The sequence below is a fragment of the Indicator indicator genome, chromosome 2 (assembly GCF_027791375.1).
Source record: "Indicator indicator isolate 239-I01 chromosome 2, UM_Iind_1.1, whole genome shotgun sequence".
NCBI lineage: Eukaryota > Metazoa > Chordata > Aves > Piciformes > Indicatoridae > Indicator > Indicator indicator.
In genome coordinates, this window is record NC_072011.1 from 3,234,120 (window position 1) to 3,258,318 (window position 24,199).

At 47.1% G+C, this 24,199-nt stretch overlaps 1 non-coding gene across 1 annotated transcript; it reads left to right on the forward strand.

Moving 5' to 3' along the window:
• The first annotated feature begins 14,602 nt into the window (after positions 1-14,602).
• Positions 14,603-14,680, forward strand: TRNAK-CUU (transfer RNA lysine (anticodon CUU)). Its single transcript has one exon. It is a non-coding gene; the product is annotated as a tRNA-Lys (tRNA).
• Positions 14,681-24,199: the final 9,519 nt, after the last annotated feature.

Consider the following 24,199-nt stretch of genomic DNA (forward strand, 5'->3'; position numbering starts at 1 on the left):
GCAATATCTCTAGGCCTGTTAACTCTAACAGCAATCTTATTCAGAGCTTTCAGGTGGGCTTTTTTTTGTGAGCATCTCTGCAGAAACTTCTGGATCTAAACAGGCCTGCAGCCATATTTTATTTGATGTATATTTGATAGCTGATATTTTTATTGTTGGATAATGCAAAGCATTTTTAATTCATGTCCTCCTCGAGAAGTCCATGTGGGGTTGTGTTCGCAGAATCACAGAATGTTAGAGGTTGGAAGGGACCTCCAGGAATCACCCAGTCCAATCCTCCTGCCAGGGGAATCTGCACAGGAATGCATCCAGCTGGGGTTTGGAAAGTCTCCAGAGAAGGAGACTCCACAACCCCCCTGGGCAGCCTGTTCCAGGGTTCTGTCACCCTCACTGGAAAGAAGTTTCTCCTCATGTTGAGCTGAAATCTTCTCTGTTCAAGCTTGCTCCTGTTGTTCCTTGTCTTATCACTGTGCACCACCCAAAAGAGCCTGGCCCCCTCCACTTGACACCCACCCCTCAGCTATTGAGAGACATTGATCAGATCCTCTCTCAGCCTTCTCTTCTCCAGACCAAACAGCCCCAGGTCTTATCGACAAATTTAAGTGTCAAACTGTAGCCAGTCTCTGGCAGTGGCTATCAGCAGCTGCTGCTGCCAGAACACATGGCACACAGGGAGCCCTGGAAGATGAGCCTGGGAGATGCTCAAGTCCCCTAAGCATCCTCCTGCCTCTCCCTTGGACTCTCTCCAGCAGGTCTCTGTCTCTCTGGAACTTGGGAGCCCCAAACTGGACACAGGATTGCAGCTGTGATCTCAGCAGGGCAGAGCAGAGCAGAGGGGGAGCAGAACCTCCCTAGCCCTGCTGGCCACACTTTTCTTCCTGCACCCCAGGATCCCATTGGCTCCCTTGGCCACAAGGGCACATTGCTGTCCCATGCAGAACCTTCTTCTGAACTGCCTGGCTCCTCCCTGCCTTCCCTGCCTCAGGCACACAACCACCAAACTGCTTTACCACTTGGGCCACCACCCAGGGAAGGTGGAGGCAAAGATTTTGCCTGAGAAAATTGTGTCTCTATTAACTAATTAGAATTCTTGTCAGCAGAATAGTAGGTAAAGTAGGTTGGTAAGGTATAATTTATTTGCATTTTTATGAAGTTCTTTTTCAGGAAATTAGTTAGTCCTGGGTTAAATGTCAAACCTCTGTCCTGGGATTTGGTAAAAAACTGATTAAAAGATACAGAGGTAGAGAATCTGGGCATGCAAATGGTGAAAACTTAAGAGCTGTGGAGGGGCAGTATTAATTAGCATATTTATTAGTAAACAATCAGGAGATCATTTACTGGGAGTCTATTTGGGTGACACTGAAATGTTGAGGTGCATCACATCTGAAGGAGGTTTGAGGAATTAAAAATACACAAGCACCAACTGTCCTTTCTTTAATGTACCTGAAGAGCAGCTTGAGGCATTAACTCCCTCAGTGGTCCATGAACTCCCCAGCTACTCATCCTCATAGACAAGGTACTGGATGGGCTCTAGACAGGGGATCTACTTGCAGCTGGGTGACTAACTGACAGCAGCCCTCCAGCTGGGGCTTTTGGACACTTCTAGAAGCATTAACTGCAAGTCCTGCAAAGGTAGGGAGGCTCTACAGAGGGACTTGGATAGATTGGATCCATGGCCAACGTGAACAGGAGGAGCTTCAACAAGGCCAAGGGCCAGGTCCTGACCTTGGGGCACAACAACCCCAAGCAATGCTACAGGCTTGGGGCAGTGTGGCTGGAAAGCTGCTGGCAGAAAGGGAGCTGGGGATGATAATGGACAAGGAGCTGAAGAGGAGGCAGCAGTGTGCCCAGGTGGCTAAGAAAGCCAAAGGCATCCTGGGTGGGATCAGAAATGCTGTGTCCAGCAGGAGCAGGGAGGGGATTGTCCCCTGGGACTCAGCTCTGGGGAGGCCACACCTGGAGTGTTGTGTCCAGTTTTGGGCACCTGAATGCAAGAGAGATGTGGAGGTGCTGGAGCCAGGGCAGAGGAGGGCAAGGAAGCTGGGAAGGGTCTGAAGAATAAATCTGATGGAGAGAGACTGAAGGAGCTGGGGATGGTTAGTTTGGAAAAGAGGAGGCTGAGGGAGACCTCATTGCTGTCTACAACTCCCTGCAAGGAGGTTGTGGAGAGGTTGGTGCTGGTCTCTTCTCCCAGGTAATTAGTGACAGAACAAGAGGGAACGGCCTCAAGCTGTGACTGGGTAAGTTTAGCCTGGACAGTAGGAATCATTTTTTCCCAGCATGAGTGATCAGGGACTGGAATGTGCTGCCCAGGGAGGAGGTTGAGTCCCCAAGCCTGGATGTGTTTCCAGGAGTTTTGGCTATGGTGCTTGGGGCTCTGGTTTAGGGGTGACCCTTGTAGAGTAGGGTTGTAGGTTGGACTTGGAGCTCCTGAGGGTTTTTTCCAACCTGAATGTTTCTGTGATTCTGTCCCAGGCAACTCCAGCTCTGCCTAGTCCAGTCTGCATACTTGAAAGAGCTACTTAATCTCCTGGAAGAAGTAACCCCACAATTACCAGGCAGTTACTGCTGCATGAACATTGCACTGTCCACTTGGTAAATAATTAAGAGAAACTCCTGCAGATGAAAAAAAAAAAAATTTAAATAAAATAAATAAATTAAATAAATAATTAAATAAAATAAAAAATAAAATAAAATTTAAAAAATAAAATAAAATTTAAAAAATCAAATCAAATCAAATCAAATCAAACTGGTCACATAGGACATTCTCCTGTGCATTGTTAAGATAACAAATGATGGATCATGCATGTGCTGTAGTGTTTAACCCAGGCCAGCTGGGTTAGACAAACCCAGGACTGCAGTTGTTACCCCAACCTGCTAAAGGTCCTGCTGCAAAGACCTTTGCAATGCAGAATCCTGTTACTGTGGGTTTGAGAGACATCAGTCTCCATGACAGCATTACCACTGCTCTCCAACAAAGACTCTCAGCATTGCTTATTTCAACAAAGCCCTTTTGTAGAAATTTCCTTTCTTTTCTCTCCTTTCCTCCCTTTCTTTCCCTTCCTTCCCTTCCTTCCCTTCCTTCCCTTCGTACCATTTCTTCCCTTCCTTCCATTCCTTCCCTTCCCTCCATTCCTTCCCCTCCTTCCCTTCCTCCCCCTCCCTCTCCTTTCCTTCCTTCCCCTCTCTTCCTTCCCTTCCTTCCCCTCTCTTCCTTCCCCTCCTTCCCTTACTTCCCTTCCTCCCCCTCCCCTCCTTTCCTTCCTTCCCCTCTCTTCCTTTCCTTCCTTCCCCTCTCTTTCTTCCCATCCTTCCCTTCCTTCCTTTCCTTTCCCTCTGCTATAAAATCTCTCTGTGCTGAACCACAACCTGTGCACCTGTTCAGAGGAACCCTTTGCAGCTCCAAGAGTTGATCAGGCAGAAGCAGCTGAGTGCAAAGGCAAATAATAGTACTTTTAGCAAATTTTTCTTGTCACCGCTCCACTCTTCTTCAGGCACAAGAGTTTCAGGAGATGAAGGAGTCTTGCATAGCAACATTCATACAAAATATTTTGATCCCCACTGACCTTGAGTCTTGTATAGCTGTGGGAGATGTATGGTCTGCAGCAACAGCAGTGCTGGGGGGAAGTTCAGTGTGCCCAGTTACAGCTTACACACAAAGAAATGCATTTTATGATCTCTAAGCTTTCCTTTTCTCCCCTGGGTTCACAGGAGCCTGGTGACATTTTTTAAGGGGGAATTTGGAACTGGATGATCTTTCAAGAAAAGAGCCCTATAAAGCTCACCATTAATTCAACTCTGTAATATGCAGAACACAGGCCTGAAAGCCAATTTAAAATCTTCAGCATAAGATCAAAAACTACTACAAAAAGATGCAAATATTTTTAAACAGGAACCTACTCTTCAGGAGCCAAACTACTTTGCTGGTTGACAACTTTCTACTTCCCTTTGAAGCAACTTCTCACATCAAGATCTGATGGAATAGCTCAACATCACAAACCAGGAAAGCACTGTTAATTATGTTTATTATTGTGATGGTTACAAAAATGCAATCACAGATTAAGATCTCCAAAGGTGCACAGCCTAAAAGAAATTACTACTCCCTGCTTTACAGAGATTGTGGCAGCCCTGTGGAGAAGGACCTGGGAGTGCTGGGGGACAACAAGTTCTGCATGGGACAGCAATGTGCCCTGGGGGCCAAGAAGGCCAATGGGGTCCTGGGGTGCATCCAGAGGAGTGTGTCCAGCAGATCCAGGGAGGTTCTCCTCCCCCTCTACTCCACCCTAGTGAGACCTCACCTGGAATAATGCATCCACTTCCAGTTCAAAAAGGACAGGGATCTACTGGAGAGAGTCCAAGGGAGGGCTACAAGGATGATGAAGGGACTGGAGCACTGCCTGATGAGGAGAGGCTGAGAGCCCTGGGGCTGTTTAGTCTGGAGAGAAGACTGAGAGGGGATCTAATAAATGTTCATAAATATCTGAGGGCTGGGGGTCAGGAAGGAAGGATCAGCCTCTTCTCAGTTGCACCCTGTTGATAAGGCAAGGGGCAATGAATGGAAAATACAATTGTAGCAGTCACAGAATCATAGAATCAACCAGGTTGGAAGAGACCTCCAAGATCATCCAGTCCAACTGATCACCCAGCCCTAAGCAATCCACTAGACCATGGCACTAAGTGCCTCATCCAGGCTTCTCTTCAATGTCTCCAGTGATGGTGACTCCACCACCTCCCTGGGCAGCACATTCCCATGGCCAATCTCTCTTTCTGGAAAGAACTTCTTTCTAAGATCAAGCCTAAACTTCCCCTGGTGCAGCTTGAGACTGTGTCCTCTTGTTCTGGTGCTGGTTGCCTGCGAGAAGAGACCAACCCCCACCTGGCTACAACCTCCCTTCAGGTAGTTGTAGACAGCAATGAGGTCTCCCCTGAGCCTCCTCCTCTCCAGGCTAAACACCCCCAGCTCCCTCAGCCTCTCCTCACAGGGTTTGTGTTCCAGACCCCTCCCCAGCTTCGTTGCCCTTCTCTGGACAGCTTCCAGCATCTCAACATCTCTCTTGACTTGAGGAGCCCAGAACTGGACACAGCACTCAAGGTGTGGCCTGACCAGAGCTGAGTACAGGGGAAGAATAACCTCCCTTGTCCAGTCGTGTTCTTCTCCTAGGCTGCCTGTTCTGGTGTTTCCAGGTGGTGCCAAGAGGAGAAGACTCTTATTGTGAAAGGCAAAAGCATTTCATTGCCCAAGCAACTAAGCAAAGCACTAAGCACAAGCAAAAGCTTAAGCATAAGCCTACTACTCTGTTACACAGTCAACTTCTAATACTTTATACTTTTCTAAGCATAATTCTATACTTTTCTAATACAGAGCTGCCACATCCCAACTGTCTCTCCTTTCACTGACATGAGTCCAAGCAAATCATACAATAGCTTAATACTGGCAAACAAGCTTCCCAACATATCCAGTCAACTTCTGCCTAGTCTTTCTCTTCAGTTACAAGGTGTTTATACTCTTTCCAACTCAAAGACAAAACAGAGCCTTCTCAAAAGTTGTTCCAAGGTTTGCTATCTCCCTAGAGGAAACTACAGTGCAGGAGGCTGCACTTCAACATGAGGAGAACTTCTTGACTGTGAGGGTCACAGAGCACTGGAACAGGCTCCCAGAGGGGTTGTGAAGTCTCCTTCTCTGGAGACTTTCAAGACCCATCTGGATGTGTTCCTGTGTGACCTGTGCTGGATTCTATGGTCCTGCTCTGGCATGGGGGTTGGACTCAGTGATTTCCCAGTTCAAGAGAGCTTCCCAGTTCAAGAGAGACAGAGACCTGCTGGAAAGTATCCAACAGAGAGCCACAAGGAGGATGCTTAGGGGACTTGAGCATCTGCCCTATGAAGAGAGACTGAGAGCCCTGGGGCTGTTTAGTGTGGAGAAGAGAAGGCTGAGAGGGGATGTGATCAATGTCTCTCAATAGCTGAGGGGTGGGGGTCAAGTGGAGGGGGCCAGGATCTTTTCAGTGGTACACAGCAATAAGCCAAGGAACAATGGAGACAAAATAGAACAGAGAAAGTTTCAGCTCAACATGAGGAGAAACTTCTTTCCAGTGAGGGTGACAGAGCCCTGGAGCAGGCTGCCCAGGGGGTTGTGGAGTCTCCTTCTCTGGAGACTTTCCAAACCCCCCTGGATGCATTCCTGTGCAGACTCCCCTGGGTGATGCTGCTCTGGCAGGAGGGTTGGACCTGATGATCTCTGGGGGTCCCTTCCAACCTCTGATATACTGTGAGACTGTGATCTCCAGAGGTCCCTACCAGCCCCTAACATCCTGTGAGCCTGCAACCTATAACAGAGCAAGTGGACAAAAACACACAGGAAAGCAATGCAATAATAAAGGAAAAAGATCCTCGAATCAGTACCCTGTTTCCTGGGGTCATACACAAAGAAATAGAAGGTCACCCAAGTATTTGTAAAGGCTCCCTCTTAAACCAAAGTGTGCTTACATTCGAGCAAGGACACTCAAAAGAGGATGTGTGCACTGTCAGCACCTGCCAAATGCAGCCTCATCATCTGACAACAGCACAAGGTGGAGAAAGAAGTAAAATTCCAAATATAATAAATGTTATCTATGAAATAAAATGCATGGGTAAGTAAATCAGGCAGAGGATACATAATTTATTATGCTGGAGAAGACCTCTAAGATCATTGAGTCCAGCCATTAACCCAACACTACCAAGTCTGCATCCCCTGCAAAAGAGACACTCCTGGCTGGCTGGCCCCAGGCTGGACACCCCAGGGGGTGGGCCACATGTTTTGTTCTTTCCTAGAAGCCTTGTCCTGCAAAAACAAATATCCCAGTGATTAAGTCAGTCCCATTCAATTTCAGGCATGCTTTACAAGAGGTGTAAATGGCAGCCTTTTTCCTTCTGCCCTTCTTCCTTCTCCTGCCTCTCATCACAGAAATCACAAAGACGTTCAGGTTGGAAAAGAGCCTCAGGAGCACCAAGTCCAACCCCACAACCCTACAAGGTTCAACCCTAATCCATATCCCCAGGCATGACATCCAAACCACCTTCAAACACATCCAGGCTTGGGGACTCAACCACCTCCCTGGGCAGCACATTCCAATGCCTGACCTCTCTTGCAGTGAAAAAATGTTTCCTAACGTCCATGCCTTGCTGGCTGGGACACTCACCTGGGTGGTGCTTTGAATCCTTTCAGTTGGAACAAGGAACTGCATCCCACATGGAGTGCTCTGCCCATTCAGAATTACACAATAAAGGTTAGGTGTAAAGAAGACACTGCTGCCTTCTCTGTTGTTGTGGCATTTTCAGGGTGTGCCTAGGGAAGTTTTCCACAGATTGAGTAGGAAAAGTGGTAGAATGTGAATAAATCACCATTGGATGGATAAAGGGAAAATAATGATAGGGTCTGAATAATCCCAGTGGTCTGATAACTAACATAAAGCTAGTTGTGTAAGCTAACTCTCTCTCTTTTCAGTTTCTTTGCTCTGGCAGATACCAGCTGGTGGCTTCTGCTGGCTTGCTGACCTTGGCTGTGTTCTTGTGGTGGCTCAGTACTAACAACCTACTCTCTGCTTTTCTCTTTCTATGACAGGAGGGAAGGAGAGGAAGAAGAGGAAGCTGTTGGTAACCCCTGGGTTTTGTCCAGGGGGGGTTCTTGTGTCGTTTATAAATTGTAAATATATGCAAATCTTGTCTGTTTTGTACCTATCCATTGCATGTCAGATTTTAGCTTGTAGTTTTGCTTGTAAACAGCTTCATTTGCTTCCATCTGAGCTAGCCTGGCAATTCTATGCCGGGGGGGGGGGGGGGTCATTTCAACCCACCACAGTTATGTCTCACAGGAGATGACTGCTGCCCCACTTCTGAAGAAAATTTCTGGGGCAAACAACTGACTCCAGCTTGACTGGGGAGCAGCCCCTCCCTGGAGGCACAAGACAGATGATTAGGAGTCAAGGCAAGGATAAGGATGTGAGGTGGAAGCTTATTCCCAGTTGCTCCTCATAGTGATTTGAGACAACTTTTCCCTTGCAGTGCTGGCTGTGAATCCTTTATGAGGCATCCACCTCTCAGGCTGGCATCAAGACATGATGAGTAGAGCATACAGAAACCTGCATTACTGCTGCTGCTGCTGCTGCATGGGGATTGAATGGATTCCTGGCACTGCTGGGGCCAGGCAGCTTGACATTCTTTGTGAGTGCTCTGTTTTCTTTCTTACAAAAATATTAGGACACTGACATTTCATGCTCCCTGATTTGCATAGAGAGAGCTGAACAGGAGCCAGCAGAGAGCCCAGCTGGCACACAAGGCCAGTGGCCAGCAGGACCAGGGATGGAATTCTGCCCTGTGCTCAGCACTGGTGAGGCCTCACCTTGAGCACTGTTGGCATTTCAGGAAGGATCTTGAGGTGCTGGAGCAGGTCCAGAGGAGAGCAATGAGAGTGGTGAGGGGGCTGGAGGGAAAGTCTGATGAGGAGAGGCTGAGGGAGCTGGGGGTGTTCAGCCTGGAGAAGAGGAGACTCAGAGGGGACCTTAGCACTCTCTACAACTACCTAAAAGGAAGTTGTAGTCAGGTGGGGCTCAGGCAGCTTGTGGCAGGACAAGAGGGCATGGCCTGAAGCTGCTCCAGGGGAGGTTTAGGTTGGATATTAGGAAGCACTTCCTGACAGCAAGGCTGATTAGGCACTGGGATGGACTGCCCAGGGAGGTGGTGGAGTCTCCATCCCTGGAGGTCTTGAAGAAAAGCTTGGCTGTGGCACTTGGTGGCATGGATTAGCTGATGGTGGTGCTGGGTCATAGGCTGGACTGGGTGATCTCAGAGGTCTTTGCCAGCCTCAGTAATTCTGTGATTCTATATTGTGTGGCAATTTTTTGCTTTGTTTTCTCACATATGACTTCTATCATTGCTGTAGACATTTGAGAATTGCCATCTGTGCCCTTAGCATTAAGGAACTCACTGGGATGCCACTTCTCATAATCTTTTTTTTTTTCTTTTTTTTTTTTTTGACATTTTTCATATACAAAGTTCCCTGCATAGTGACAGGTTCAGGATTGTTTGAAAAAAAAAAAAAGTAGCAGGAGAAAGGCCTAATTAAACCTGCAGTTTTCAATGGAGCTAGGCACACAAGCAATGTGCCTGCCTGCCAGATGCCTTGCTCTGTCCTTGCCTGCACATTACATATCTACAAGAAGATTTTTTTTCCCCTGTGGGCACAATTCTGCTACCAGCCTGAAGAACAGAAATATAAATAAAACATATGGTCCAGGTGGATGCCAGTGACAAGTGGAGTTCCTCAGGGATCAGTGCTGGGACCAGGATTGCTCAACATCTTTGTTGGTGCCATGGACAGAGGCATTGAGTGCACCCTCAGCAGGTTCACCAATGGCACCAAGCTGTGTGGTGCAGCAGACAGGCTGGAGGGAAGGGATCCATCCAGAGGGACCTGGACAGGCTGCAGAGCTAGGACCAAGCCAACCTCAGGAGGTTCAACAAGACCAAGTGCAAGGTCCTGCAGCTGGGTCTGGGCAATCCCAAGCACAAATCCAGGCTGGGCAGGGACTGGGTGGAGAGCAGCCCTGAAAAAAAGGACTTGGGGGTGCTGGTGGAGGAGAAGCTCAACAGGAGCCAGCAGTGAGCACTTGCAGCCCAGAAAGCCAACCAGAGCCTGGGCTGCAGCAAGAGAAGTGTGGCCAGCAGGGCAAGGGAGGGGATTCTCCCCCTCTGCTCTGCTCTGCTGAGACCACACCTGGAGTACTGTGTCCAGTTCTGGAGCCTCTATTACAGGAAAGATCTGGAGGTGCTGGAAGGTGTCCAGAGAAGGGCCACCAGGATGATCAGAGGGCTGGAGCTCCTCTGCTATGAGGACAGACTGAGAGAGTTGGGGCTGTTCAGTCTGGAGAAGAGAAGGCTCTGAGGTGACCTTCTTGTGGCCTTCCAGGATCTGAAGGGGGCTACAAGAAAGCTGGGGAGGGACTTTTTAGGATGTCAGGGAGTGATAGGATTGGGGGGAATGGAGCAAAACTAGAAGTGGGAAGATTCAGATTGGATGTTAGGAAGAAGTTTTGTACCATGAGGGTGGTGAGAGACTGGCACAGGTTGCCCAGGGAGGTGGTGGAAGCCTCATCCCTGCAGGTTTTTGCAGCCAGGCTGGATGTGGCTGTGAGCAACCTGCTGTAGTGTGAGGTGTCCCTGCCCATGGCAGGGGGGTTGGAACTGGCTGAGCCTTGAGGTCCCTTCCAACCATGACCATTCTATGATTCTATGATTCTATGTCCATCATGGCTTTCTTTATTTCAACTATATGTACTGAATTTACACAAAGGGCTAAAGTTTCAGAAGGTTCTCCAGAGCTCTGAGAGCCACCTGTACTTTTGGCTGCACACACAAAAAGAGTTCACACTGGTCAGACTGTTTTGCTGTGTAACTCCTTCATAGATGTGTAATTCATTTTCACACATGCAAAAGGAAGACAGGACAGACATCTGTGTCTGAGCAAGTGCAGGGTTCTGCACCTGGGCCAGAAGCATCCTCACAATCAATACGGACTGGGGGATGAGAAATCATCCCTGTGGAAAAGGATTTTGGGGTGCTGATGGATGAGAAGCTGGACAGGAGCAGGCAGTGTGAGCTTTCAGCACAGAAGGCAAATCACAGCCTGGGCTGCATCCAAAGCAGCATTGCCAGCAGATCCAGAGAGGTGATTCTGACACTTTGCTCTGCTCTGCTGAGACCTCACCTGGAGCACTGTGTGCAGCTCTGGAGCCCTCAATACAGGAAGGACATGGAGCTGATGTAGAGGGTCCAGAGGAGGGCTATGAAAATGCTCAGGGGATTGGAGCAGCTCTGCTCTGAGGACAGGCTGAGGGAGCTGGGGGTGTTCAGCCTGGAGAAGAGGAGGCTCTGGGGAGACCTAAGAGCAGCCTGCCAGGACCTGAAGGGAGCTACAGGAAGGCTGCAGAGAGACTGTTTGCAAAGGGCTGCAGGGACAGGATGAGGGACAATGGCTTCAAACTAGAGAAGGGCAGATTGAGATTGGATCTTAGGAACAAATTCTTTACTATGAGGGTGGTGGAACAGTGGAACAGGTTGCCCAGGGAGGTGGTTGAGGTCCCATCCCTGGAGCTATTCAGATGGAGATTAAGTATTTAGTAGGAGCTCACACATTATGTCTCCAGAACAGGTGCTTAATATTTGACCCAGTGTATAAAAAAACGGTAGAGAATTTGGGTGCCCAGCCTGTTCCTAAACTGCTGAATATCACTTCCCTAGGAGTCTGGAGACACCTTGTGTGGAGATCACAGATAGATACTGATGATCCCTTCTGCAGACAGTAAGTGCAAAATCCATGAAGGAAGCCATAGCAACCATATTTTAAATGCATTGACTTTTGTAGTTAGATAGAACATTTCTTTACTTGCATTATTATGTAGGCAACCTTCTGATCTTTGGATGTTTAAATAGGAATTTCCTTCAGCCATGCTAAAGAAAAAAAGCACAAGCATCCAAGCTGAGATAGATTTGCTCACTGCCCTGCAATAGATTCATATCATGTGAGTGAATTTATTTGCTTTTTAACTCAGCATCACTATTAGGAAAGCAATTCAGAGGGTCGATGGCCTGGAAGTCCATTGGCAAAAGGAGGGAAAATAAATCTGATCACTCTTGCAGGCAGTTTACAGGCAAAGATTCATGAGAGAGATCTACAAAACTGGGGTAATTAACCCTCCCAACAAGCAGGTGTCAGACAGCTCATTGCAGTGCAATCTAAGGGATGTTAAGGCACAAAATAAATTTTAGCATGGTGCCTTCTGGCCAGTTTGTGATCACCTCCACCAAACCAGGCCTTTCGAGATTTCCTATTCGAGCTCTCTGTGTTATCAGAGCCATCCACTTAGACCAGGTAGCATCTGTTGCATGATGTGGTGAAGAACCTTTGCCTTTGAACATCCAATTCAGAACTGGCAATCTAGGAGCTAGAAGAAGTTGTGACTCAGTTCCAATCACTTCAGAAGCAGCTTTCACTCCTTCATAAGCAGCTAAAATCTCTTTCTCTGTTGGAGTGTAGTTTGCCTCTGAGCCTCTGTAGCCACGACCCCAGAAACCAAGAGGACGTCCTCGTGTCTCCCCTGGAGCTCTTTGCCATAAGCACCAGGTTGGACCATTGTCACTCGCAGCTGTGTACAGAATGTTCTTAATGTCTGGACCAGCTCGGACAGGTCCCAGACCCATCGCTTGGACTACCTCTCGCTTGATCTGGTCAAAGGCTGCTTGTTGCTCAGGACCCCACTGGAAACTGTTTCTCTTTCGAGTCACATCATAGAGAGGTTTCACAATCTGACTGTATCCAGGAATGTGCAGTCTCCAAAATCCCACTATGCCTAAGAAACGCAGAGTTTCTTTCTTGTTGATGGGATTTGCCATGGTGGAGACTCTGTTTATCACATCCATTGGGATGTGACGGCGACCATCTTGCCACCGCACTCCCAGAAACTGGATTTCTCTGGCAGGTCCTTTCACCTTGTCTCGCTTGATAGCGAAACCAGCTTGCAAGAGAATGTCAAGGATTTTATTACCTTTCTCGAAGACTTCTTCAGCAGTCTCACCCCAGACGATGATGTCATTGATGAACTGAATGTGTTCTGGAGCTCCACCTTTCTCCAAAGCATCATGGATCACTGCATGGCAGATGGTTGAACTGTGAATCCACCCCTGGGGCAAACGATTGAATGTGTACTGAATGCCTCTCCAGGTGAAAGCAAACTGAGGCCTGCATTCCTCTGCTATGGGAATAGAGAAGAAAGCATTAGCAATGTCTATGGTAGCATACCATTTGGCCTGCTTGGATTCCAGCTCATATTGGAGTTCCATCATGTCTGGTACAGCTGCACTCATGGGTGGAGTTACTTCATTCAAGGCACGGAAATCAACTGTCAGACGCCACTCTCCATTCTGCTTTCTCACAGGCCAGATTGGACTGTTGAAAGGTGAATGAGTTTTGCTGATGACCTTCTGACTCTCCAGCTGACGAATCAAGTTTTGAATGGGCACCAAAGAGTCACGGTTGGTTCTGTATTGTCTGTGATGCACAGTTTGAGAAGCAACCGGCAGCTTTACATCCTCTATCTCATGTTGTCCCACAACTGCAGATTCATCTGAAAGCTCAGGTCTAATGGACAACTTCAATTTTCCTCCATCAATTTCTACAGTTGCTATTCCAAAAGCCCATTTGTAACCCTTAGGGTCTTTAAAACGCCCTTCTCTCAGAAAGTCAATTCCCAAAATACAAGGTGCATTAGGACCTGTTACAATAGTATGTTTCTTCCACTGCTTCCCAGTTAAACTTATATCAACCTCTATCTTAAACAACTCTTGAGATCCACCAGTGACTCCCTGAATAGTTATAGATTCTCCCCCTTGATAATTTGATGGTATTATGGTGCACTGAGCTCCTGTGTCAACCAAGGCCCTGTACTTCTGAAATTTTGAAGTGCCAGGCCACTGGATGTACACATCCCAATAGATTCTGTTATCTCCATTATCCCTTACCTCCCCCTGGCTGAAGGCAGGGCACCCCTAATGGTGGGGATTACCTCCACATGTACAGCTGGCACAACGTCCAGCACCAGAATTAGGATCACTGTTGGAGCTATCAGAGTTGTTCTGGGAAACTGAGGAAGCGACAGCTACCCTCCTGGTATTGCTACCTCGGGATCTGCCCCTCTGCAGCTCCCGTAACCTCTTGAAAAGATCAGAAGTTGGTTGACCATCCCATCTGTTCATGTTCTCACCAAACTGATCACGCAGAGTTATCCAGATACTGCCACGTGATTGCCTCTGCTGTCTGTTTTGGTTTGACCTATTCTGGAATGGCCTCCTTGGAGCACGTCTGTTCCTAACAGCTGAAACTTGTATCCATCTGGAGGAAGAGGAATCAGAATCATCCCCCTTCATCAAGTTGGATATGGAGGTTTTAAGTTCCTCCTTCAGCTCTTTCATGCAATTCTTCATTTCTCCAGACAAAGTTTCAATGGCTGAAACCAAAGAAGTACGTGTGAGACTATCCTCCAACTGCCTCATTTGGTCAGTGAAATGGCCAACAGTGGGAGGCACTCCACCATAATTTCTTGCCACAATCCTGCTTGCCAGAATAGTAGCATAATTAGGAGGAGCAAGCTTAATGAGCTTTTTGGCAAGGCCTGTTCCAACAGGAATTTCATCAGGATTCAAAGTCTTATGATCTCCATACATTACTTCTCTCACAGCAAACTCTCTCAGACGCTTGATTCCCTCAGCTATTGTGGTCCAAGGCTTAGGGTTCCATGGTAAATCATCTCTGCTGGGGTACCTCAGCGAGACTGCCAGTAGGAGGCGTGCCCACAGAGAAACTTTACCAATGCACTTGCCTAGGTGCCTGTCTGTGTAACTATGTCTGCCTGTGTACCCGAGTCTGTTATCTCAGATTCTGGCAAAGGTCCCGCAGCTACTGCTGCTGGCTCTGAGTCAAAACTATCGGCAGCTTTCTCACAAACCTGAACTGTGATTTCCTGGTCACCGTAATCAGAAACCAATTCCAAACCTCTCTGAGCTTTTCTATGTTTCCTCTTACATCTAGCTCAGTCGGTAGAGCATGAGACTCTTAATCTCAGGGTCGTGGGTTCGAGCCCCACGTTGGGCGCCAAAAATAAAAAGTGTGTCGGTGTGAGCTGAAATTCCCCCCCCCACCGACAATAACCAGGCTAGCTCAGTCTGGAAGCAAATGAAGGCTGTATTTACAAGCAGATGAAATGCAATGAATATGTACAAATATACAAAATTCACAACACTTACAAATATATACAATCAACAGAAAAACACAACCAAGCTCCCTTTGCTTCCCCCCCCAAGGGGACCCTCCCAAAGGGGCCTCCCTCTCCCAGGAGCTTCCCCCCCAGACCCCCCTGGACAGAGAAGCACAGTTAGTTAAGCAGAAAGTTGTTAACTTAGCTGCCAAGGTCAGTACGTGTTATCTTCAGCCAGAAGAGAAGAAGAAACAGCAGCCAGACAGCCCAGCAACTGCCCCCACTGCCGAACGCAGAATGTGCAGAGTGCCTACCTTGTTTTGGGTAATAGTTCTTAAACATTTCTATCTATCCAATGGAAGTGTTTAGAACAATCAGTATTTTGCTTTCTTACACCCAATAGTGACTTATTTACATTCTTTCACTTTCTCTGTTCTGAACTTTGCAAGGAAAAATTAAAAAGACAGTTTCAAACCATCACACATGGGTAATGCTTTTGAGGATTCTGCTGCACCAGACACAAGTTTTCCTCTGTCCTGCCTGATGGGAAGGTGCTTTTTAAGGTCCAAATGCATTTATCTCTGTCCTACTCTGATACAATTGGTAAATTGGGGGTGGTTCTGTTGGTTACATTCACAGAATCACAGAATGTTAGGGGTTGGAAGGGAGCTCCAAAGTTCATCCAGTCCAACCCCTTTGCCAGAGCAGGATCACCTAGAGCAGGTCACACAGGAATGCATCCAGGTAGGTTTTGAATATCTCCAGAAAAGGAAACTCCACAACCCGCTCCTGGGCAGCCTCTTCCAGTTTTCTGTACCCTCACAGGGAAAAAACTCTTCCTCCTGTTTCCATGGAACTTCCTATGGCTCAGCTTCCACCACTGCCCCTTGTGCTGGCATTGGGCATCACCCAGCAGAGCCTGGCTCCAGCCTCTGGGCACTCCCCCTGCACATCTTTAGCACCAGCAAGGAGCTCACCTCTCAGGCTCCTCCTCTTCAAGCTCCAGAGCCCTCAGCTCCCTCAGGCTCTCCTCATAAGGAAGCTGCTCCACTCCACTCAAATCTGTCTTTTCCCCATGACCATAACTGGTGAGTGAGCACTCCCTGTCTTTTGCCTCCATCCTTGAGCCTTGTGTCATGTTTTCTCCTCCCCATCTCATCGGAGGGGAACAGCAGTGAGAGAGCATCTTTCCTGGTGCTTTGCTGCCATCTGGGTGGGCTTAAACCACAAGAGGTGACTGCACTTTGACTGCACTTCCTCATGCAAATTGTATCCAGCAAACTCACCATCAGCTTATCCAAACCTCAGGAAAAATTATTCCCTTTAGGGGAGTTTATAACTTTAATATTCAGGTATGTTGTTTTGCAGCTGCTACTCTCAGTTATTAACCTTTATGAACCAGGGTTGTTTGTGTCAGTTTGAGATCCAAAACTGAGCCAGGAGAGTCAGCCTTACATTGAGCCATTGGAATGTGGTGCCCAGGGAGGTGGTGGAGTCCCCAAGCCTGGATGTGTTTCAAGGTGGTTTGGATGTGGTGCTTGGGGCTATGGTTTAGGGGTGACCTAAGGTTCTGGGTTGGACTTGGTGCTCCTGAGGGTTTTTTCCAACCTGAATGTTTCTGTGATTCACCTCACCTGAACATTTCACCTGCATTAAAATGGGTATAAGAGAGGGCCTAAAATTCCCAGCAGATAGTCATAGAACCATAGAATGGTTTGAGTTGGAAGGGGCCTTAAAGATCATTGAGTTCCAACCCCACTGCCATGAGCAGGGACACTTCTGGGAGACCTCATTACTGTCTACAACTAACTGAAAGAATGTTATGGAGAGGTTGGTGCTGGTCTCTTCTCCCAGGATATTAGTGATAGAACAAGAGGGAATGGCCTCAAGCTGTGACTGCGTAGGTTTAGACTGGACATTAGGAAACATTTTTTCACAGCAAGAGTGGTCAGGGATTGGAATGTGCTGCCCCGGGAGGTGGTGGAGTCCCCAAGCCTGGATGTGTTTGGCTGTGGTGCTTGGGGCTGTGGTTTAGGGGTGACCCTTGTAGAGTAGGGTTGTGGGTTGGACTTGGTGCTCCTGAGGCTCTTTTCCAACCTGAATGTTTCTGTGATTCCACTAAACCAGGTTGCTCAAAGCCTCATCCAGCCCTGTCTTCAACACTTCCAGGGATAAAACATCCACTGCTTTTCTGGGCAACCCATTCCAGTGTCTCACCACCTTCAGACCAAAATGGTCTATAATAGATTTTTTTTTTTTTTACTTACATATTAATCACAGAATCATAAAATTGTTAGTATTGGAAGGGACCTCATGTTGAATATACATTTCCTCTGCTGAGACTAAAAAACAGGACACTTTATTTAACATGTCTGATGAGTTACTAGAGTTTACAAAACCACCTTGGATGGGTTTCACAGTCTCACAGTATATCAGAGGTTGGAAGGGACCTCAAGAGATCATCAGGTCCAAGCCCCCTGCCAGAGTAGCATCACTTAGGGGAGTCTGCACAGGAATGCATCCAGCTGGGGTTGGAAAGTCTCCAGAGAAGGAGACTCCACAATCCCCCTCGGCAGCCTGCTCCAGGGCTCTGTCACCCTCATACAAAGAAGTTTCTCCTCATGTGGAGCTGAAACCTTCTCTGTTCAAGCTTGTTCTTGTTTTTTCTTGTCTTATCACTGTACACCACCCAGCAGAGCCTGGCCCCCTCCACTTGACACCCACCCCTCAGCTATTGAGAGACATTGATCAGATCCCCTCTCAGCCTTCTCTTCTCCACACTAAACAGCCCCAGGGCTCTCAGTCTCCCTTCACAGGGGAGATGCTCAAGTCCCCTAAGCATCCTCATGGCTCTCCATTGGATTCTCTCCAGCAGGTCTCTGTCTCTCTTGAACTGGGGAGCCCAAAACTGGACACAGGATTGCAGGTGTGGTGTCACCAGGGCAGAGTAGAGAGGTAGAAGAACCTCCCTAGCCCTGCTGGACACACCTTTCTTGCTGCACCCCAGGATCCCATTGGCTCTCTTGGCCACAAGGGCACATTGCTGTCCCATGCAGAACTTGCTGTCCACCAGCACTCCAAGGTCTTTCTCCATGGAGCTGCTCTCCAGCAGGGCAGCCTCTAACCTGTCCTGGTGCCTACTGATATTTCTCCCCAGATGCAGGACCCTGCCCTTGTCCTTATTAAACTCCATCAGGTTTGCCTGCACCCAGCTCTCAGCCTGTCCAGGTCATGAGAAGGAAAAGGTGTAGGGATCTACAGAGTTACATTTCTTAAACAAGGTCTTCTCTCCTCTATATTTCTCAGTCTCAGAAAGTGCATGGATTACAGGCAAGAGCCACCAAGGAGAATCATTAAGTGCTTTCTCAGGTGCTAGCCTCAAAATCAACTCCAGAGAGACAGGGGGGGAAAAAAAACATTTCTTCTTGAGAATCTATGAAACAGGATTTTGATTTATCTCTGGAATTCTTGCTTTTGGCTGACTCATTGCTGCACAGAGATATGTTTATAACCAAGACAGAATAAAGTTGAGTTCATTTAGACCTGAGTTTATTAGTCAAGCTAATCCCAAAGCTTTGGAGGAATTAGTGCAGGATTTCAGAAAAGATGATGAAACACTGTTTTGATGACACAGTCAAAATATTTCTGAGGAGCAGAAATCTAGGTGATTTCTTAAAGTTACCAAGAGAAGTGTGGCCAGCTGGGCAAGGGAGGGGATTCTCCCCCTCTGCTCCACTCTGCTCAGACCACACCTGGAGCTCTGTGTCCAGTGCTGGAGCCTCTATTACAGGAAAGATCTGGAGTGCTGGAAGGTGTCCAGAGAAGGGCCATGAGGATGAGCAGAGGGCTGGAGCTCCTCTCCCTTGAGGACAGACTGAGAGAGTTGGGGCTGTTCAGTCTGGAGAAGAGAAGGCTCTGAGGAGACCTTCTTGTGGCCTTCCAGTATCTGAAGGGGGCTACAAGAAAGCTGGGGAGGGACTTTTGAGGGTGTCAGGGAGTGATAGGACTGGGGGGAATGGAACAAAACTAGAAGTGGGGAGATTCAGATGGGATGTTAGGAAGAAGTTCTTCCCCATGAGGGTGGTGAGACACTGGAACAGGTTCTACCACCAGGGAGGTGGTGGAAGCCTCATCCTTGGAAGTTTTGAAGGCCAGGCTGGATGTGGCTCTGAGCAACCTGATGTAGTGTGAGGTGTCCCTGCCCATGGCAGGGGGTTGGAACTGGACAATCCTTGAGGTCCCTTCCAGCCCTGACTATTCAATGATTCTATGATGATTCTATGATTTCCTAGAGGAGAGCATAGTGTAGACATACCAGAGTATCAGAAGGTACTTCCAGGAGAGAAGACCTACCTGCAGCACTGTCCTAGTGACTGGAAGGAGGAAAGAGAGCAAGAGAGAGCAGCAGCCACAGCTACTTCTACAGATTCCCTTGACAGGGATTTTCTAACCTGTCATCTAAAAGTCAGCTGTCTAAACACCAGTTAGTCTCCTGGCCTCCTTGATAGTCTAAGGACAGAAAAAAGGACCCTCAGAGGGCAATTAATCCCAGCCTACAGCAGATATCCAGACAGGGTCAATGAATCACTCATTTCTTTCTCTCACTCACATCTCATTTCTTTCTTATCCTATGGCTTTGAAGGGAGCCTGCCAAGTAACTTTTTGATGCCTGAGTTTGTAAGATGAATCCTGCCCTGGTGTCACTTTTCACTCTACTCTGAAACTTCACTTTTGGACTTTTCTTCACCTTTGATGTCTTTGGCTCTGGGTTCCCTTTCATGCCACTGCTGCCAAGCTTCATGATGTCTAAGCTGACCTCACTCACTGAGCTGAGCCAAAGCCCACTGGAAGATCCTTTCTGTGGTGACTATCAGTCTGTGAGTTAAACACATCAAGGTGGACTTCATTAAATCAAACCCTGATGTTCTTTACGTAATTGAGTCAAAACCCAGGGATCTCTGTCACTTTCTCATCAGAATTAATAACAGCATACAGCCACAGTAAAATAGATTCTGTGATTCTGTGATTCTCATCAGAATTAACAGAACAGAGCCAATTCTGTGATTCTCATCAGAATTAGCAGGATAGAGCCACACTAAAACATACCATTATTCTAATTTCCTTATTATTCAGTGCCATGTGTTTGCTGTCAGCATGTAAAATGCCAGCAATATTCAAACCTCTTCAGTCCAGCATGGAATTTGACACCAAACAAACAAACAAACAAATAAACAAACAAATAAATAAACAAACAAAACTATTAGCAAAAGGAACACAAAACAGAAAGTTACTTCTAAAGCCATTCTGTCATTCTCAAAGATGCAGAGTAAATGTATGATTGAAATCTCAAACTGCACTCCTGTGATAGGACAAGGGGTAATGGATATAAACTCCAACACGGGAGGTTCCACCTCAACATCAGGAGGAACTTCTTCCCTGTGAAGGTCACAGAGCACTGGATCAGGTGCCCAGAGGGGTTGTGGAGTCTCCTTCTGTGGAGACTTTCAAGACCCATCTGGATGTGTTCCTGTGTGACCTGTGCTAGGTTGCCCAGGGAGGTGGTGGAAGCCTCATCCCTGGAGGTTTTTGCAGCCAGGCTGGATGTGGCTCTGGGCAACCTGCTGTAGTGTGAGGTGTCCCTGCCCATGACAGGGGGTTGGAACTGGATGATCCTTGGCATCCCTTCCAACCCTGACAATTCTGTGATTCTATGAATTTTGCCTTTTAATTCCTGAAATGTTATTCAGGTACATATGAACTACAGTGAAAAAAAAAATCTTATACTTCCACAATGAAAATATTCATATCTGACTGTAATCTATCTCCTGGCTTACAGACAAAGGCCTTCAGGGAGCAGGACAAATCCACATATTTCTAAATGAGGAGTCTAGAAAACAAGTCTTATGAGGAGTGGCTGAGGGAACCAGGATTGCTTAGTCTGGAGAAGAAGAGGCTAAGAGGAGATCTTCTCACTCTCTACAACTACTGAAAGGAGTTGTACTCCTCCCAAGTAACTGGCAACAGGACAAAAGTGGCCTCAAGTTGCACCAGGGGAGGTTTAGATTGAACATTAGGAAAAATTTCTGTACTGAAAGAGTGGTCAGGCATTGGAACAGGCTGCCTGGGAAGGTGGTGAAGTCACCATGCCTGGAGGTGTTCAAAAACCATGTAGACATGGTACTTTGGGAGATGCTTTAGTTGGCATGGTAGTGTTGGGTTGAAAGTTGGACTTGATCTTAGAGATCTTAGAGGTCTTTTCCAGCCTTACTGACTCTATAAATGCAATTTTTGTATTTTAATCTCTGGCTTACATACCAGGTGGAAGTCATACAGAACCAGATGAGTCCCTAGCAACCAGCAGATGCTGAAAATCCACATTTTCTTGAATGTTAACCATCACAAAGTTAATCAAACCTAATCACTTCTTCCACATCTACCCTTCCCTAGTGAAACAGAGCTCAGGCCATACATTGCCAGTCACCTTAGAAAACTCATTTCTCTGGCCACGAAAAGAGAGATGTGTGTTGCCAGGTAATAACCCTGGACTAGAAGGTTACAAGAACCTAGGTGTCACCAGAGCCTCTAATGAGACTTTCCCTGCACCTCTACAAGACAGCTGTGTGTGCCAGGTCATAACCCTGGACTGGAAGGTTATTAGAACCTAAGTGTCACCCCTAATGAAACTTTCCCTGCACTTCTACAGGACAGCTGTGTGTGCCAGGTCATAACCCTGGACTAGAAGGTTACAAGAACCTAAGTGGCACCAGAGCCCCAAATGAGACTTTCCCTGCACCTTTCCTCTCCTCAGGCCAAGTACAGCCCCTGGGCTTTGCCTAGATCAGCCAACATGGGTCTAGGCCCACAACAATGTGTCCTCCCTGCTGGAGTTTAGCAGTGGATGATCTTCACAGCCTCCTGTTCACACTGCCTATGCCTCACTAGGAAGGCTGCAAAGCTGTATGTGCATTACTGATGCAGTTGCTTCAACCTACTTTGTTCCTATCAGCACATGATGCCATATTTAATAGGACTCTAAATTTGGAGTCATCTTCATCCAGCACAGGAAAGTATGAGCAGTGAATTCCAAGAGCTTTCATGCAGACAGCAATATGGTGTGAAATGCTCTTCCGTTTTCCCTCACTCAGATAAGGAAGTATAAATGTCAAATAAATTAGAGATTTTCCTCTGAGGAAAAGAAAAATGTAAAAAGTTAGAAGCCAGTGCCTAGATGGAGCTCAGCACCCTCCCTTTTTGTCACTTGCTCTACAGTCCTGTTTATTCCAAGGCAATGGTTGATTCACTGAGATGTGTCACTCCAAACCACCATATTTTGCAATCTTTTACTGCCATCTTATGTCATTTTTTGTCACTGCACAAGCCATGACATAAAATGGTCAAAGAAATGCTTTCTCACATATAGCATTTCCTTTCACAGCATCACAGGATGGTAGGGGTTGGAAGGGACCTCTGGAGATCTTCGAGTCCAACCCCCCTGCCAGAGCAGGGCCATAGAATCCAGCACAGGTCACACAGGAATGCATCCAGGCAAGTCTTGAAAGTCTCCAGGGAAAGAGACTCCACAACCTCTGTGGGGAGCCTGTTCCAGTGCTCTGTGACCCCTACAGAAAGAAGTTCCTCCTGAAGTTGAGGTGGAACCTCCTGTGCTGTAGTTTACATCCATTATCTTTCACAACTGTTTGTCATCCTAGCAGTTCATTGGCATCCTCATTTCTGCACCCCTAATTCTGCCAGAAAATATTGAACACTAGAATTCTCTGAGGAAAACTGAGAACCCTCAGCACCTTGGAGGACTGTGTTAGAAGGGCTAACAACAACCTTTTCCACTCAAAACTATTTCTTTAGTAGCTCACTGCTCTTCAAGCATGGCTCTGGATTCTCGTTTGCACTAACTGACTCCACTTTTCCCATTCCAGTGCTGTACAGGGAGTACAAAGTAAATGAAGACAGGTCTGTAGGTTTTTTTTCTTCTGCAAATAAAGATGCCTATAAATAGTGAAAACAGACTCACAGTACACATTGCTCATGCAAAATTTGCAAAACTTGCTGATTAAAGCAGGATTAAATGACAGAACACCAACATGAGTACAACACAAGAAAAAGCAGCACTCTCCAAGGAGCTTAACTTTTGAGACAAGTTTGTGAGGTTTACTCTCCTAAAGCTACTCTGAATTACATTTTGAACTTCTGTGAGTGTCTTCTTTCTTGAATTCACAGAGTAATATCAATTGTCCAGAGAAGGGCCATGAGGATGAGCAGAGGGCTGGAGCTCCTCTCCTATGAGGACAGACTGAGAGAGTTGGGGTTGTTCAATTTGGAGAAGAGAAGGCTCTGAGGAGACCTTCTTGTGGCCTTCAAGTATCTGAAGGGGTCCTACAGGAAAGCTGGGGAGGGACTTTTTAGGGTGTCAGGGAGTGATAGGACTGGGGGGAATGGAGCAAAACTAGAAATGGGTAGATTCAGATTGGATGTCAGGAAGAAATTCTTCCCCAGGAGGGTGGTGAGACACTGGCACAGGTTGCCCAGGAAGGTGGTGGAAGCCTCATCCCTGGAGGTTTTTGCAGCCAGGCTGGATGTGGCTGTGAGCAACCTGCTGTAGTGTGAGGTGTCCCTGCCCTTGTCAGAGGGGTTGGAACTGGATGATCCTCGAAGTCCCTTCCAACCCTGACAATTCTCTGACTCAGTGATATTTCCTCAGCACATTCTGTAAAGTCCACTGCATTTTAGTTCTGCTCTAGACATTGATGATTAGAGTTAGCAAAGAAAGTAAGTTGAGGCTCATATATTAGATTCACTTCTCTCCCATTCCCTTCTCCCACTCAGCTGTGGCGTTGCTCTTCTTGTTTCTGATGAAACTTAAAACAGAGCTCAGCTTCTCAATGCAGCCAGTGTAAAAGAGAGCTGCCAACTGACAGCAGCTTCTGCAATCATATTTTATGCTGTATAAACTCCATTTTCATAAAGCACACTGACTTCAACTGTCCCCAGCTCCTGCAGTCCCAAAGCACAATGTTGCAAGACAAGTAACATTTGTATTGATTTCTCAATATGTGCTACAATAACTCCCTTTAAACGTGCTTCAGTGATCACTCTCCATGACAGTGCAATCAAAGGAGAGCTGCAAAGTACTTCATTGTTTGACTTTCTCTAATGCTGGAGCATTTTCTGTATCTCACTTAATACATTCACAAGAGAATCCACTAATACAGCAGGATCCTACCATCTAAAGGCAAAATTATCTTCCTCTGTGCTCTGAGAAACAAGTATTACCCAGAACAAAGAACAAATTGAAGTGATGGAGCAAAACTAGAAGTGGGTAGATTCAGATTGGATGTTAGGAAGAAATTCTTCACCATAAGGGTGGTGAGACACTGGCACAGGTTGCCCAGGGAGGTGAT